This window comes from Phyllobates terribilis, unplaced genomic scaffold, assembly GCF_046119375.1.
Source record: "Phyllobates terribilis strain yellow unplaced genomic scaffold, ASM4611937v1 Scaffold_86__1_contigs__length_6382490, whole genome shotgun sequence".
Classification (NCBI taxonomy): domain Eukaryota; kingdom Metazoa; phylum Chordata; class Amphibia; order Anura; family Dendrobatidae; genus Phyllobates; species Phyllobates terribilis.
The window spans coordinates 2,866,214-2,881,631 of NW_027362846.1; positions in this window are offsets into that span (position 1 = coordinate 2,866,214).

The window sequence follows — 15,418 nt, forward strand, 5'->3', positions numbered from 1 at the left end:
TGTGTGACTTCCATGAGCTTGAAGGACTGCATCCATGCGGTTCAACAATGATTCATACAATTTATTAATGACGTCATCAGGAATAGCAGAGAATGCAGTCTTACATGCCTCCCAGAGTTCATCTAGATTCTTTGGTTTTGTCTTCCAAGCTTCCTCTTTTATCCTACCCCAAACTTGCTAAATGATGTTCATGTCTGGTGACTGGGCTGGCCAGTCCTTGAGCACCTTGATCTTTTTTGCCTGGAGGAACTTTGTTGTAGAGATGGATGTATGAGATGGAGCATCATCCTGCTGCAGAATTTGACCCCTTTTATGATTTGGAATGTAAGAGGTAGCTAATACTTCTTGATATTTTAGGCTATTGATATTGCCTTCCACCTTGCACATGTTTCGCACCCCCCCATACTGAATGTAACCCCAGACCATGATCTTTCTGGGTGTATTTTGGATCCATACGGGCTCAAGTAGGGCTCCTGCAGTATTTGCGGCGGCTGTGGTGTAATTCCACTGAACATTCATCAGAGAAATCCACCTTCTGCCACTTTTCCAGCGTCCATTTGTTTAGCAGGCTGTGGGACTTTGCAAATGCCTCATGGTTTTTTATTTGTCTTTTGTTTAGTGCTGGCTTCTGGGCACTGATTCGACCATGGAGGCTATTTCGAGACAGAATCCTACAAACTGTTCTAGTTGACACAGGGACTTGAGGTGACCAGGCCTGTTGGAGCTCTGCTGCAGTGGAAGAGGGGCTTGCTTTGGATTTCTAACCAATTAACGTTCATCCTGTGCAGTTGTCTTACGGGGTCTGCCTGACCTGGGCTTGTCAAACACATCTTCAGTCTCTTCAAATCTTTTTTTAATTCTTTGTACTTGACGCTGAGACACATTAAAGGTGCCAGCCGCCTCTGCAGTGGATCTGGTCTCCAGCCTCTTGATAATCAAGGCTTTGGTCGCAGGGTGGATTTTTGGCATGTTGTCAGAGCTCAAGTTGCAGTTCAAGTGAAGGTCTGGGGTGCTGAGTTTCTTTTTATACACACCCACTAATTAACCGATCATTTACTGAGCACTGGTGAGGATGTAAATTAGGATTGGGTGCATTATATGACCAGGCGACAAAACTTTTGTCTTACCAAAATCTGACCATTCTGTGTTCATTAAATGATCAATATTTCAGCATTAATGCCAATTTATTTTCTTAACCTAAACCAAATTTGGGAGGGTTTCAGCTTTCAAAAGAGTAATTTATAAAACCAATGGATGAATTTAACGTCAGGTTATAAGCTTTTATTTACATAACATGGATAAGCGACATAACTTCTGTCAGGGAGTGTAGGGCAAAGAAGGCAAGCTAAGGAGAACCAAAAATAAAAGGAACAAGTATAATCTCCCAGAAACCTAACATTGTTAGAATGAAAAGGTACTGGGAGGGAAAGCAAACTGACCGGGAGGATATTTTCACCTTTGTGGTGAAACTTACAAAATTCATCCTCACCAACTGTAAATGTAAAACCTGTCCATGTGTAATGACCACGGACAAGATAAAGATTCCCAACTCACATCAGGACCACAAGATCCCAGGTACTTTCAGCTGCATCACAACTAATGTAGTGTACTTAATTATATGTACCAAATGTCCAACTGGGGGTCTGTATGTAGGGGAGACAGGGCAAAAACTTAGAACAAGGATGAATTCTCATTGTCACACAATAAAAGAAAAAAGAATAGATCTATCTGTGGCCAAACATTTTTGTATCCCTGATCACAGCATCATGGACATGAAATTACTTGTATTAAAAGGTAACTTCAAATCTCAGAGAGACAGAGTTATGACAACCTTTTACACACTCGGAGCAGGAATGAATGTGTCACTTGGATTTATGTCTTTTTACTAGTGATGAGCGAATACATTCGGCACTATTCGTTACTCGCACGAATAGTACACAATTCAGGCTATTCTGCAAGTAATTACCTATTCACCTTGGTATATTCGAGTGACCCGCCCAGAATTTTTGGCGCTTTATTTGCAGCCAATGAACATGCTGGGCTTGCTTGCCAATCACAGTAATACCGCTGCCATCTTTGTTGTGGCATTACTGTGATTGGCTGGCCTTACAGCATCGTAGGGGGATATTTAAGCCCTGCCGGCGCCATTTTGCACATAGTAAATGAGGAATCTACGTAGTGTGAGAGCAGGGAGAGTGAAAGCAGCGTATAGGGAGTGTTTGAGTCCAAAAAGCTCTTTTAAGAGCTATTTAGAGTGAAGATTAGTTCTCTAAATTTAAAAAGCCATTGCGCTGATACACTGAGGAGGATAAGTGAGGATTGTTGGAAGGATAATAATGAATGGGTTTTCAAATGTTCAGTGAATTTTATTATTTTATTAATTCATTAAAATACTGTTAGAGATTTCATAGATATATAAATTAGTATAAAACCAAGGAGTCGAGCTATATTAAAAAAGAGACCACTTGGTCAGTCTTCCAGGGATCCAGAGCTGATTAGGACCTGTAATAGGATATATAAAGACTGTGATTACTAGCCTGTATAGGTTAGATGTTTTATGGTAGGACTACTGTACATGTATTTACCTTAAAATGTGAGAAGGTCTCTGTAGATGATGAAGAGGAGGATGAGGAGGGGTGTGGGTCCTCTTGTGAGGTAGGATGTCAGAATTGATGCTGAAATTAGAAATCTCATTAAAGAGAAGAAGCTCTGTCTTGTTTCGGTTAATTCGATTATTTTGAATTATTAGAGGACTTACATAAAGAGCACAAATCTTGATGTTTAATTATTATCCAGGGGTGTCCCCCAGGTGGAAGGGTGTATGTTCCTGTGGGGCTGTAGGAGGTTGATTCCGATTGATGTAGCTGGTTGAGCCTGTGGCCTAAACCGAAAATATACAGTTTTATGGTGTTTAAAGCTTATTGTATGTTGTATCTGGTAGTTCGAAGGTTTACCTGGTTATGCTAGGGTGTTACTTATGGGTGATCCTTGAGGGCCCTATTAAGGTTTTGCTTTTATCCTGAAGAAGCAAGAATCCCGGTGTCAGCTACAATAAGATGGTGCCCTAGGGTAGTAAAGTTGTTTAGGAAAGTTCGTATACAGTGTGGATCACCTATAGAGATGACTTGGCGACCTAAGCGATGGGCATCTGTAACTGGCAGATAGCCCCCTTCCGGGGAGTAGCAGCTGGATAATAATTAAACATCAAGATTTGTGCTCTTTATGTAAGTCCTCTTATAATTCAAAATAATCGAATTAACCGAAACAAGACAGATGCCTGGGAAGCCAGGAGGGTGAGTAGCCCCGCGCATGCGCACCGCCAAACCAGGAGGCCAGGTATAGTTACCAAAATACTCTTGTCCACATATGCATTATATCACCATATGATCATAATGATAAAATTTGTTAGATGGATCATCACCCTTAACACTCTGGCACCGCGGGGTTGGAATGAAAGTTTGGGCTTCTCACCTTTTTTGTGACACATATCGTGCTTTTTTGTCCTGCGCCTCTATTGGATTGACGGTCCTTACAATCCCCTTTTGGGTAATATGGAGGAACAAATTTTATCATTATGATCATATGATCATCCTCCTTTTGGATACTATTTACTATGCAGCCTATGCGCCATTTACTGCATGCTCTCCTGTGGCCCCTTCTGTACATATTTCCTCATAGGCAGTGAGCCTCCGTGGCTCATGTTGTTTTTAATATTTATTAGTATGGATTTATTATTTTTAATTTCTTAATTTCTTTCTTTTTGTATGTATATATAGTGTCCTTCTCTGTGGACCTTATACCTATCGTGCAGCCTGCTTCCAGTGATATCCTCCCTCTCGCTGACAAGATCGAAGATAAGGAAATGGATTGATTTTTGACATCTTCAGATACTGCCCCCAGGTTGCCTTTATGTCATGGACATTTCCACCTCCCTTTTTCTACATTTGCATCTATTGTCTCTATGTATTTCAATTTGTGTAGTTGTACTCACTTATATATGTTCCATGTGAGACTTATTGCATTTGATTATGGTGATATAATGCATATGTGGACAAGAGTATTTTGGTAACTATACCTGGCCTCCTGGTTTGGCTGTGGGGTCTTATATAGACAGGTGTGTGCCTTTCCAAATCAAGTCCTATCAGTTTAATTAAACACAACTGGACTCCAATGAAGGAGTAGAACCATCTCAAGGAGGATCACAAGGAAATGGACAGCATGTGCCTTAAATATGAGTGTCTGAGCAAAGGGTCTGAATACTTATGACCATGTGATATCAATTTTTCTTTTTTAATAAATTTGCACAAATTTCTACATTTCTGTTTTTTTCAGTCAAGATGGGGTGCAGAGTGTACTTTAATGAGAAAAAAATGAACTTTTTAGAATTTACCAAATGGCTGCAATGAAGCAAAGAGTGAAAAATTTAAAGGGGTCTGAATACTTTCCGTACCCACTGTATATATTAGTATAAAAAAAAACTATACATTTAAGAACCACATCTAACATAGTGATACATTAATTCACATAGCCGACTATATTGTCACTGTAGTCTTCTATCCCACACGTATAGAGTCATCCGCGAGGATAGACGTGCAACTGCCTTGCTCGTACAGTTGAGCTGGTCCCCCAGCCACTGGAAACAGACATCCCGCATGACCCATCAACCCAGGCAAAAGCTTTCCTAAGGATGAATAAAAACAATTAAAAACAAGCACCAATACATATACAATAAAACCATAAGATATTAAAAGAAACCCCCATCTACTCTTTAGCCTCTATTATAGGAAGGAACTGAACCCAAAGCTTTCATTAAGTCCTGCCGGTGCTAGGGTACCCAGTCGATAGATCCACTTACTCTCCAATTGTGCTAAAATCTTCCCCAGGTCCACTCCTCTTGCTCCCATGGTGACTTGATCAATATCTATGATGCGGAATTCTCTTGGGCTGCATTGATGGTGATGTAAAAAAAGGCGTGGTAAAGTTTTGAGAGTGCTAGGGTCTTCCACCGTTTTGGCTTTGATAATGTCCCTAACATGCTCTCTTACTCAAATTTTTAATTCTTTAGTAGTAAGTCCGACATATATCTTTTTACAAGGACATTGGGCATAATAAATTACGCCCTTCAAGGTACAATTTAAATGTGCTCTTATTTCAAATGTTTTGGAGCCACCAAAATTATCAAACTTCTTTGCCTTCTTCAAATAACCACACGCCTTACAAAGCCTGCATGGGAAACAAACATTAATTTCTTTCCTGTTTATCTCTACATCTCTCCAGATTATAGTGACTGTAAACCAACAGATCTTTTAAGTTTGGACTTCGCTTCGCCACCATTGAGGGTGCTGGGGGGGAGGATTTGACAGAGGATAGGATCTGTTAATAGAACTTACCAGTGCTTCTGTATTATTGATCTCACTTCAGGCCACTGATTGTTATATACCAAAATAAATCATACCTCCTCCGATTTGTTGATGTTTTTTTTATTGCCATAAATTTATTGATCTCTTGGGGTTCGTGCTGCTATCCTGTAACTCCGTCTGATTGACCTACGGCTATATCCCCTCTTCAAACCGATTTGCCAGTTCTGTCACTTGTTCCTCAAATGTTTTCTCATTAGAGCATATCCTCTTGGCCCTAAGGAACTGACCTATTGGAATTCCTCTTATGGTGGAGGGTGGGTGTGCCAATTCTGCGTGCAACAACGAGTTTGTCGCAGTTGGTTTCCTAAATATGTCAGTAGTTATAATACCATTCTCAGATACCCTGATTTTTAAATCCAAGAAGTCCAGACTTCTTCCAGATTTATATGTTAGCCGAATATTCAAATTATCATTCAGCTTGGTCATAAGCCTCTCCAAATCTCTGGCCGTAGCCTCCCGCGCAAACCATATATCATCAATGTATCTCATCCTTCCCTGGACGGTGTCCATCTCAACAGGTGGTATCCACCTGGAATATATCCCGCTCCCACGAACCCAAAAAAAGGTTGGCGTAGGAGGGGACACAGGAGGCCCCCATATCGGAGCCCTGTTGTTGTAAGTAGACACATGTCGAAGGACAAATTCCAGGAGGACCACGAGCAGCTCGGCCAGGGACAGCTTAAGACCACTTGACTTCAGATACCACGAAACCACCCTAATACCATCTTCATGTTTGATGGACATATAAAGTGTCTCTATGTCTGCAGTGACCATGACTATATGGTCACCGAGGCAGAGGTGATCCAATCTTTGTAGGGCGGCCGTGGTATCTTGTAGGAGGGCAGGCCAGAGACCAAGGGCTTCAAGTAGTGATCAATTACATTAGATATAATTTCACACAAACTGCCGTTACTGGCAACAATTGGCCTGCCTGGCGGATCAATCACATTTTTGTGATGTTTTGGAATTAAGTCAAAGGTGGCCAAACGGGGCTGTAGTTTGCGCACCGTATCCAACAGCTCTTTTGGTATCACACCCTGTTTGAATGCCCTTTCGAGGATAGACACCAATTCATCCTGGAAAGAGGATAGGGGGTTATAAGAAAGTTTTTTTTATAACAATGGGGGGTATTCAGAAGTTTACATGCTTGCTTTTTGTAAAGGCTGACTGGCCCGACAACGAGGTTTCCCCATTTATCCGCAGGTTTAAAAATAACATCTTTCAATTTTTGTAAATATTTTAGCGACATTTTTTTCCATTTTACTTAGGTTAGATTTCCAAGGCGTACATTGGGAAAGATTCTCAATGTCCAAAGTGACCAACTTAGTGAATACCTCAATGGCAGGACATAGGCTGAGGGCTGGAAATTTCTTAGATTTGTTACATAGATTACGGGGAAAGTCACTAACCTCTGAATTACTTTCTGCCTCCAGAGATTCCAGGGTTTCCAATGCTTCCCTTTCTTCTCTGGTAGGAAATAGGTCATGTAACGCTGTTTTGTAATGTAATTTTTTGTAAATGAGTTTCCTTGCAAATAGATGTGTATCTTTCACCGTAGTGAACTGGTCTAGGTGATGAGAGGGAGGATAGGTAGGGCCCTTCTCTAAGAGTGTTAGTTGAGTTGTGAATAAGGTATGGGTAGATAAATTAATTACCTTATCTGTCACCACCTACCTTTTATATACAGCTGGTATCTCTTCTTTGTCCAGACGTTTAGTATATATTGATCTGGATATTTTGGTTGTTTAACGTAACTTACAAGCACGGTATACAATCATACATATGTGTTATCCTGGCACAATTTTGTGCACAACGCCCCCCGAAGAGCCTCACGCGAAACACGCGTCGGGTCCCCAGCGAGACACCGGTCCATACAGCACTATGGGTATGTTATGACTCATCTTTATGTCAGTGTCAATTTCTCTTCCCAGGCAATGTCAGTATATTTCTGAACATCATAGAAGGTTACACATGTCTTATGGGCACCTTTACTGTTATGATGCCAAAACAACACATATGCATGATTGTATACAGTGCTTGTAAGTTACGTTGTCCAATTACTTGGTAACTGGATTTATTGATACTTGGATTGATAATATTGTCACTTCTTTTCATGTACCCATATTGGTGGACTCACATGGTTGTCTCTCTGTCCTTTGTGTAGTTTTCACCTATGACCTACTATTTTATTGGTTGTGCTCTATTTAGGAGTGTCCGTGGGACCTCCTTTTTTATATTTTTAATACACAATAAAACTGATTTTTTATCTGGAATCATTATGCCTGCTGAGCTATGCAAACTAAACTATTTACCAGTAGTTTTCCTGAGTCTGCTGTTGGCGTGTGTCATAAAGGCAATATAACAAAAAAATTACTCTGCTATTGGTTAAATAAAAAGCGTATATTTATCTAGCAGTTGTGCATTTAGCGCAAAGCCTTCTGAGATACGCAAACTAAATTATTTACCACTAATTTTCCTGAGTCTGCTGTTGCCGTGTGTAATAAAGCTGATAGCTTACAAAAATTGCCCACACATTGCTACATACAGGGAATTTATACATAACACATCTGTGAGGCTACTTGTGAAAAATAAAGCCAGGGAATTTTTTTCCATAAAGCATTCAGTATGGGAAAGGGTGACGTTGAGGAACGGGGATGTGGATGTGGTGGTGCCCAAAGGTCAGAAGTAGTGATGAGCGAGTGTGCTCGACACTGCTTGGTTCTAGCCCAAGCATCTCACTGCTCGACATTCTTGGCGAGTATTTCCGGGATGCTTGGGCGGGAGCTCGGGTCCCCGTCCTGCATGTTTGGTGCTCTTAAGAGAGCCAATGAACATGCAGAGATTGTCTGCCACTCACTGTAATGCCGTAGCCATCTTGGTTGTGGCATTAGAGTGATTGGCTGGCCGCATATCGTCATCGGGTATATATAAGACCTGGTGCCCCTATGCTCATCACAGTCTAACCCGGAAACAGGCAGAGTAGGGAGAGGTGCTGCTGTGTGAAGGACAGAATTGGCGGTGTAATAGTTAGGTATAGGTATTCCACACCAAGATAGATATCCATCTGAACTAACAGTCCTTCTGAGGACTAATCCAGCTGCATATATTCAGTGGTGATAGCAGGAGTTAGGCAGGCAGGTTTTGTGGACACTGTATACAGCACAATAGGGTCCATTGCACGTTCTGTCTGCTCCTGCTGTTACAGATATCTGTAGACATGGCCCCAGATATCAGGGGCCAGGGCTAATTTTTTTTAATCTTAATCCTGATTAGTAGCTTAAAAAGCAATACAGTACACCATTTTGCTGCTCCATATGCTTGTTAGCAGAATACAGGCATTTTGTTTTATTTTATTCACATTGCTGTATTGTAAAGCGGAGACAATTTTCCATCATCACACCTGATCCCATATTACTGCCGTAATAATAGACATTTTGTTGAGCGTGCGAAATATACTCTATTTAAAGTCAGCCAGCTGTGTGTTGTTGAACCTATTCACACTTGGTGGTTGAACAATGCTATACTAAGAGGCCCCAGCCTAAAACCATGGTCGTCACACCTGATCCCATATTACTGACATAATAAGACATTTTGTGGAGCATACCAAATATACTCGATTTAAAGTCAGCCAGCTGTGTGTTGTTGAACTTATTCACACTTGGTCGCTGAACAATACTACACTACAAGGCCACAGCCTAAAACTGTGGTCGTCACTAGTGTTGAGCGAATTTGTTCGGCGAATGTGCGAAAGTTTCAAATTCGGCACGAATATGACACGTTCGGATTCGTGATCACAAAGGCGAGCAAACTTTCTTAAAATCTGAAAAGTTTAAGAATTTGCACGGGACCATGAATACAGGGCAACCACGACATTTTGAACAGTTTTGCTAGCATAGTGCAAGTGTATGATGGGTGGTGATATGTGTCGGGTGAGTGTGGGGGCTGTGGAGAGCTTAGAACAGGTCAGATCAGCGGCGCACTTTTCTTTTTTCCTGTGGGCGGTAACTTTAACTGAGGAAAGCGCAGCCAGCCAATCATAGCGCAGGAAGCATTTACACTGTCCAGACATAAGGGCTTCTGCAATTGGCTGCAGAAATCACATGTCCTCTCAATATAAAAAGCGGCCATGTTCCCTCAGCTCCATTATATCCATGTCACTGCTGGACGCAGACGCAGCTCAGTGTTCTCCTGTGTAATGAGAGATATTAGCTAGATAGATGGGCGCTTGTGTGGTAGTCAGATAGTGTAGATAATTCCTGGCCTGTGTACCTCTGCAACCGCTGGGGCAGCACATTTTTGGTGTTCTTGTGCAAGTACTGAGATTCTGACAGAAACAGAGGGCCAATGCCATACAATAGTGCTGTGCACCGCTGGTATAGAGCTCCATGTCTCAGTACACCTTGAATCTTTTTTTGCACTTGCTAATGTGATCAAGCAAGCGCAGTGCACCTTTTCATTTAGTGGGGTTGACATTGTGCTCTGCTATTTTTCTGTTGCTATTGTGATATTGAAAGCTGTGTGCACTAAATATTTTTTTAGTGTCAGATACTATTTTAGTGGAGTTGAACTTCAGGTGGTTTCAGAGTGAAAAAATACAGTTTCACTCTTGCTACGCCCAGTCCAAAAAATGTTTTTTCCTGTGCCAAAAGTCATACAGTGCTATAAGCCTGCTACTACGTCAGTGGCGGTCAAATTCAGCTTGTACGCACAGTCAAACCTATATATATTTTTGGTTGGCAGACAGAGTCCACCAAAAGTTTTTTACTGTGGCAAAGTTGATCCAGTCTGTTAAAAGGCGGATCCTATTTTAGTGGAGTTGAACTTGTCCTGGTTTCACAGTAAAAAAAACAAAAACTTCTCTTACCTGGCCCAGTCCAAAAAATATTTTTTCCTGTGCCAAAAGTCATAGAGTGCTATAAACCAGCTACTACGTCAGTGGTGGTCAAAGTCAGCTGGACGCAGAGCTTATGCAGAGTAACCCAAATATATTTTTAGCTCTGAGTAAAGTGATACAGCTGGCTAGATCTGAGTTTGAAATACTTTGGAGCATATATTCTATGTCATACTGGCCTCATCCACATTCAAAAAAAATAATTTCTTCTGTTCCTAAAGTAATACAGCAGGGGACATCTCAGTTTGAAATTGTTTGGAGAACATCTCGTAGGTTTTATCGGCCTCATGCACACTAACAAATTTCTTTGTCTGTTAGTAATGTTATACGGCAGGCCATATCTTACCTTGTCATTTAGTGTCACTGAAATTCAGGTGTGTGCTGAGCTATTGCACAGGAAAAAAACATATTTTTCTTTAGTTAATTGTTTGTTCCTACGTCTGTATCTGACCAACATGAGTGGGAAAAAGAGAGGGCGTGGTAGAAGGGGGAATAGGCTTGGTGTTCAAGGTGTATGTGGGGTATGTGGTAATGTTAGTGAAAGCACTAGTGAACCAACACAAACAGGTCCTATCCAAAGACAACTGACAACTTATGTTAGTCCTTTGGCAGCCGCACAGCGATACGCCTTGTTGATAAGGCCCAGAAAGAGCAGGTGCTCCAGTGGATGGCAAGCTCTGCTTCCAGTGGCGTCTCCGCCTCTTCCTCCACCTCAACATCACACGCAGTACAGTCCTCAGAGGTGGCACCCCAATTACTCATGTTTTCCCCTCGTCACAACTGCCCAGCTGACTGTAGCGAACCACAGATGGGCGAGTCTGTAGAACTATTCACCCATTCTACACCATGGGCATCAGAAGTGTACTCCAAACAGTCACAGAGTCAAGGGGAGGAAAGCATCTGCACCGATGCCCAAAATTTTTTTAGCTTGGATTCGGGGCAGGACGAAGTAGGGTAAGAACAGGTTCCTGAACCTCATCACCAGACGTTAACCACAGGGGAGGGAGGTGATCAAGATGAGACTCGGATACCTGAGGCTCATGCGGATTGTACTGTGCTGTCAGGGCAACAAGAGGAGAGGGGTCACTCTGAGGGCGGGGAATGGGATAACACATTTGATGATGACGAGGTTGAAGATCCTACTTGGTGTGAACTCAGAGTGACGCAGCGGAGTAGCTCATCAGAGGAGATGGAGGAGGAAGACGAGGAGGTTACATTTCACCCTATGGCACAGACATGGAGTGATGCAAGCACGAGGAGCACTGCATCCTTCCTTGTCTAAATCTACGTGTGCCTGGGTGCATTTCACCACAGACACCTTGACGACTAAGCATAGCCAAGGGCGTTACATCTCGCTGACTGGGCACTGGGTGACTCTGGTGGCCGTGGGGGAAGGGGCTGATCCACAAATCTTGGAATCCCCAAGGCTTGCAGAAGAAACCTCTGCATTTCCCACTTCCTCCCCTGCTTATGCGTCCTCCACCTCCTCTAGGGCCTCCAACTGCACAAACAACCTCGGCCTTAACGAGACACGCATTCCAAGGGTGCGGAGCGAATACACACCACCTCCATAATGCGCAGTCAGGGCTCACCATAATCAGGCAGTCTTCAAATTAATATGCCTTGGAAATCGCAGTCATACAGGTGAAGAGTTGTGGGCAGCTCTCCAGGCTCAGTTTGAGCAATGGCTGTCTCCGCTGAATCTAGAGCCAGGGAAGGCCATGTGCGATAACGGTGCGAACCTGTTAGCGGCCCTAGGCTGAGGCAAGCTCGCACACGTGCCTTGCATGGCTCACGTAATCAACCTGGTGGTACAGCGATTTCTCCGCCACTATCCTGGCCTGGATGAGCTGCTTCACAAAGTACAGAAGCTGTGTGCTCACTTCTACCGTTTGCAACCCTCATGTCATGGTAGAAGTTGAGGGTACAGTCAGCGTTCCCACGTTAGGCCTAACGTGGGAACGCTGCCTGTACCCTCCACTTCTACCATTTATGGGACTCCCCATCTAGAGACACCCCTGATACAGGAACTGCAGCTCTTCACAGGCTGATGAACCCCTGTCTTTTGTTAAGCTTCTGACTGCAACTTCTCTCTACATTCTATGGTGCCTTCCTACTAAAACAAACTTGATACAATAGCGACTTAATGAATAAGGCCAGTGTGGCTGAAACGTCTACCTATTGTCGCCTTCACCACTGTTATTTTTCCTACATTTCATTTGTATGAATAAATTGGCACTAAAAAGCAAAACTTCCTATGAGTTTGCGATGAATTAATTTTTACGTGATTTGAGGACATTTCCAGTCCATTGCATCTGCACCTCAACTCTATTTGACAGTGTGCACGCTAATTTTCTATTTTCTGCCTAGCAGGGGTCAGAGACGCCGATGCTACAGTACCCCCCCCCCTTTACGCCCCCTCTTTTTTAGGCCAGAAAGAAATTTTTCAAGGAGAAACGGGCATGGATGTTCTCCCTGGGTTCCCAAGTTCTTTCTTCTGGGCCAAACCCCTTCCAATCCACCAGAAAAAAGGTTTTTCCTCTTACCCTTTTGGTGGCCAGAATATTCTCTACCTCAAAAACGTCCTCAGCGGAAACCGGAGCAGAGGAAGAACCTGGATTGTTGGGAAAAGAATTAAAGACAACTGGTTTGAGGAGAGATACGTGGAAGGAGTTGGGAATCCGTAAGGTGGCTGGGAGTTTTATCTTGTAGGCCACTGGATTGATTTGTTTAAAGGACTTCAAATGGACAGATGAACCGAGGGCCCAACTTGTAGGAAGGTATTTTGAGCCGAACGTGTTTGGAGGAGAGCCAAACCTTGTCTCCCAGACGGAATTGAGGCGGATCCAGACGTCTCTTGTCAGCATATCTCTTCATCCGCTGGGAGGACTGAAGAAGTGCGGACCTAATATTCTCCCAAATGGTGGAAAAATCGCTGACCAGAGACTCCGCGGCAGGGTTGTCCACAGAAGCGGAGACGGGAAACGGAATTCGGGGATGTTGACCATAGACTATAAAGAACGGAGACTTGGAAGACGATTCGCTCTCATCGTTGTTGTAGGAGAATTCGGCCCATGGCAGGAGATCCACCCAATCAGTATGGTGAGCGTTAACAAAGTGCCGGAGGTAGCTGGTAAGGATCTGGTTTATCCGCTCCACTTGACCATTGGACTGTGGATGGTAAGCAGAGGAGAAATCCAGGGTGACATCCAGCAGCTTACACGTAGCTCTCCAGAAACGTGAGGTGAACTGAACCCCTCGATCGGACACGATGTGGAGGGGTAGGCCATGGAGACGGAAGATGTGAAGGAAGAAGTCCTTAGATAACTCAGATGCAGATGGGAGACCAGGCAGAGGGATGAAGTGAGCCATTTTAGAAAAGCGGTCGGCGACCACCCAAAATGACAGTACAACTGGCAGAGACAGGGAGATCTGTAATAAAGTCCATAGCAATGTGTTGCCACGGGGCATCAGGTATGGGAAGAGGCAGGAGATGACCGGCTGGTAGATGTCTGGGAACTTTGTTGCAGGCACAGGACGAACAGGCTGAGATGAAGTCTACCACATCCTTGCACAGGGTAGGCCACCAGTAATGCCGGGTGATGAGCAGGAAGGTCTTCTTTTGGCCAGCATGGCCGGCTAGTTTAGATGAATGACCACAGCGAAGAACTTTCTCACGATCTGGTACTGATACAAACTTCTTAACGGGTGGAAGACGAGTCAGATCCAAGGGGGCCACCTTCATCACCTTGGAGGGGTCGATGTTGTGCATAGGCTCCTCCTCTTTATCGGAGAAGAGGAAGGATCCGGACAAGGCGTCGGCTTTGACATTCTTGTCCGCTGGGCGGAAATGTAGGACGAAGTCGAAGCGGGCGAAGAACAAAGACCACCGGGCCTGACGCGGATTGAGTCTTTGGGCATTTTGGAGATATGCCAGGTTTTTGTGATCCGTATAGATGATCACCGGGTATAGAGCCCCATCAAGCAGGTAGCGCCACTCCTCCAGCGCCAATTTAACGGCTAACAATTCTCGGTCTCCAATGGAGTAGTTGCGCTCAGACGAGGAGAAGAGTTTGGAGAAGAAGCCACAGGTTACCATTCTCCCGGATGAAGACTTTTGGGTGAGCACCGCTCCAGCTCCGGAGGAGGAAGCATCAACCTCCAGGTAGAATTGTTTGTTGCAGTCCGGACGGTGCAGAACCGGGGCAGAGGAGAAGGCTTGCTTTAAGGAGAGGAAGGCCTCCTCAGCTTCGGGCGACCATACCTTAGGATTTGCTCCCTTATGGGTGAGCGCAGAAATGGGAGCAGTCCGGGAAGAGAAGTGCGGAATGAAGAGACGATAGGAGTTGGCGAAGCCCAGGAATCGCTGAATCGCCTTCAACCCCTCCGGACGGGGCCACTTTAGGACAGCAGAGAGCTTCTCGGGATCCATTTGTAAGCCTGTCTGGGAGATAACGTAGCCCAGGAATGGAAGAGAGGTTTGCTCGAAGAGGCACTTCTCGTATTTTGCACAGAGGTGGTTCTGCCTGAGCCTAAGCAGGACCTGATGAACATCCCTCCGGTGTGTGGGAAGATCCGGAGAGAAGACCAAGATATCGTCCAGGTATACCACCACGCAGGAGTAAAGAAGATCACGGAAGATGTCGTTGACCAGTTCTTGGAAGACAGCGGGAGCATTGCAGAGACCGAAGGGCATCACACGGTATTCATAGTGACCGTCCCGGGTATTGAATGCCGTCTTCCACTCGTCACCTTGACGGATTCAGACCAGGTTATACGCTCCACGTAGATCCAGCTTGGAAAAGATCCTGGCGCCCTTAAGGTGATCAAATAACTCGGAGATGAGCGGCAGGGAATATTTGTTTTTTACGTGATCTGATTGAGTCCTCTATAATCAATACAGGGGCGTAGCGAGCCATCCTTCTTCTTGACAAAGAAGAATCCGGCTCCAGCCGGGGAGATAGATTTCCGGATGAATCCCCTAGCCAGATTATCCTCAATGTATTCAGACATGGCCCGGGTTTCGGCCGCCGACAACGGGTAAATACGCCCACGGGGTGGAGTGGCGCCAGATACCAGGTCGATCGGGCAATCATATGGCCTATGA